Here is a 3,629-nt window from a genome sequence, read left to right on the forward strand (position 1 = left end):
GGGGAAAAAATCCGGAAAAAAAAATCAAAGGAGTCAAAAAAAATTCCTAAAAACTACTGATGCCATTTCCCCGGTTCTTCATTATTTAACCTTGCCTCATAATCCAGTAACAGGTGGAGGGGAGATCAAAACATACTTTATAAACTGAAAATAATGCACAATGCAATAATCAATAAATAAAATATAATCTACCAAAATATTTAAAAAAAAAGATTGAATAAAACACATTGAACATGGAAGAGACCTAACTGAAATATAATAATGTTTGTTATTTTAGATAGAAAAATAGTTTCATGTTAAGTTAGAAATTCTCAATCTGATGCTAGAGAGTGGCATGTTGCTTACAACATCAAATAAAATTCACTGTACTCTGTACATGTGACAGTAATGAAACTATAAGCCTATAAACTAATACCTATAAATTGATAAATTATTTGGCCTTTTACCACAAAATTTTACATGTAATAAATATACAAAACTGTTCAGACTCAAATCAAATGTATTTTGATTTGTCCCCTTTAGTGTATATCCCTTTTTGAGAAAGTATTTGTTTAATATTTGGGCTTTACTCTTTACACATTCTACACTTCACATCAACATTATTTTTGTTGTTACTATAACACAGGAAAACATTTTCAATTTTAGCTATGCATACAACATTCTTATCTCACATTTCTTATGTCATCCTACATTTACACAGATCGTTTTGACACAAAACACACATGAAATGCATGACAGTATTTCAAATCACAATATATCATTAACTATATAATTCCTTACAACTCATTGCTAGATAAAATCTTCGGTGAAGACTTGAGCTAAACGTGAAAATTGTGGCTAGGCAATACCTTTGGCTGGTGAATAGGAGATGGTTGAGTCCCGCAAATTGAACATTTGCAAAACAAAAGTAGTTATCATCAAGCAATTGGAAGAGTGACAAGGACTTTTGAGTTTCCTGCATATGTTGGGAAAAAAGTAGGATGTTTGGGGGGGATAACTTTTTTCTCAGGCTTTTAGGGATCTAGTTTAAAGAGGTAGACTGACTTTTGCACACTTTTCATGTATGGCCAAGAGGGGGAAAAGAAGGAAACCACAAAGTCAAAGAATGATAGGTCGGGAAGAAAAAATGTAAGTCAGAACCATGCCTAAGTCAAAATCAAAATGTCAAGCACCTTTCATCAAAACCAGACCGTAAGCTAATGACTTAGTCAAAAACAATTTGTTTGTCATCATTTGTAAAGTATAACATGGTAAACTTTTGAGAATGTATCCACAAGCTCTGAGAAAAGTGCCCCAGTGCAGAGCCAGGTTATATATGGTTGCTGATGTTATTACAACATGATTTCTGAAAACACATCCTGACAAGCATCTGTTGAATCATGCACAAAGGGCCACAAAATGACATTGCACCAAATCCCAAGCAAATCATAATTCGTTTGTACGGGTGAGCAAAATGAAGTACCATATGACAGAGGACTGGGAGGCCGTAAGATATGAGTGCAAAATTCTCCAAACTTTTCATTGAGATGCCATCGTTGTGTGTAGAAACAAGGCATATTTCCATTTAAATGGTTGCATAAATAAGCAAAACTTTCACTATGGGCTGAAACCAACCCTCGTGGGAAATTAATCAGAACCTCTGTAGTGGCGTGTTAAAGTTTGGTGTGCCGTTTAGAATTTGGCATTGTAGGCCCTTACTTTTTGAGGAGGGGGGGCACGGTTACCATCACTTCAGAACGTTACATGAAATGCTAAGGGGAACATTTTGCGGCCCCCCTGGAAAAATGGATGTGGTGGATGCCTGGTTTTAACAGGATGGGCAATAGCTTTGTACAGCACGGAGATCCATGCAAGTTTTGTGGGAGATGTTTCCCGGGGAAACTGATCTCCCCCGCGCGCATGTCGGGTGGCCTTCCCCGTTAGCCCCGATCACCTCCTCTTCTTGTGGGGCTAAATAAAGTCGAAGGTATAAAACTTGATCTCAAAAAACCCGAAGCCCTCCAAGGACTATTCACCACAAAATCACCACTATTCCCCATGAAATGGGAAAATGAGTCATGTGAGCACACAAAGGTGTATAGCTAATGAATGGCCACCACCTTGAAACATCATTTTTTAAAAAACAAAAAATCTTTCTTGTGTCATAATGAAATGTATTTTATTTTGTAGACTTTTAGTAGAATAAACATTTGAAATGTGGTACATCTTTTGGCACCCTGTATAATGCTAAAACAATAATTCAGTAAAAATTAATCAAACATTTAGAATCCTCATATTCAAAAAATTTTGAAAACTGACCCATAACTCAAAAGAAAAATGTTTGAAGTTTAGAAAAAAAAAAACACTAAAGTTCCAAAATCACATACAACCCCATAAAAAGAAATTAGTTTTAAGACACTTAAAGTACCAACTGAAAATCACATTTCATGTTTCCTTTTGCATGCACAGGATTTGCACATTTTAAATGTGTTTGGAAGTTTACACCAAATTTTTTGCATTCCGGTAAAATCTTTATGTAATCCATACCCAATGAAAAATTTCATTGGTATACCAGATAAACTGGTTTTTGCTAACACCTAGATTCAAACCTCCTCTGACCCAGTATTAGAGGGTATGAATATAGAAAACATGTGAATGAATGAATGAATAGTTTGAGTATACAATGAACTTACATTGTTAATTTACATTTTAACTAAAACCATCTAATATGAGATGGGATAGAGGGCATCAATAAAAAAATCAAAAATAAAACAATAAAGAAAAAGGTTTATTTGAAGTAAAAATCATTTAGTTGCAGCAGACCTACTGGATCAAAATATAGCTTTTTAATATACTGTATATGTCAGATGAAATTGTAGTCCTAACTCCCAAGTTTCATAATTTCGAGGGTTTTATACTCCAAATTAATTTACATGTATGTTTTGATACTGTGATTTTGTGACTGTGCTTGTTTTGATTTATATTGGGATCTTCATGATATTTACATAGCCATTTTATTGCAATTTGAATAGCAAGTTCCGCCACTTTTGTGTTTTCTATTAATATAATTGCTTCCTGCCTGTATAAGATGATGGTGCATTGCTTTCAGTCTCCAAGTTGATGGATATTCTAAGAAAACTTCTTGAGTGTTTAGTTATTTCAAAACATTTAGGGAATCAGATCTCACATGTTTTATATTACTATCTTGGTTTATGGCATACACATTGGGCTTTGCTGATTAAAATTCTTTTCTCTTTCTGGCATTTGATCCTTGCTTTGCTTTTCCCTCTAATTCTCTTTTGCAGCTGCCAGTCCTTGTTAAACTTTAACTTTTTGTCACTTGTCATTTGGTGTCCGAACACCTTGACTGGCTTCCTTCCACTCCCTCTCTTTGATATCCTGAGTTCCTCACTTTATAATCAAGGACAGGGATGCTCCCATCATGTTTGCTCATGGTTGTTTTGTTTACATTGGTGCCTTTTTAGCAGAAATGATTGTAGGAGTTTTGGAGACACTCCTCATTCTCTACTCTCCTAGTTATATATGATGTAAATGACAACAGGTGGAATAATTTAAATTTCTTGGCACAATTATCACTCACATTCTGAACTCATATGAAAACATACCTGCTCTAATTATAAGATTGGCAG

This window comes from Polypterus senegalus, chromosome 2, assembly GCF_016835505.1.
Source record: "Polypterus senegalus isolate Bchr_013 chromosome 2, ASM1683550v1, whole genome shotgun sequence".
Lineage (NCBI taxonomy): Eukaryota > Metazoa > Chordata > Cladistia > Polypteriformes > Polypteridae > Polypterus > Polypterus senegalus.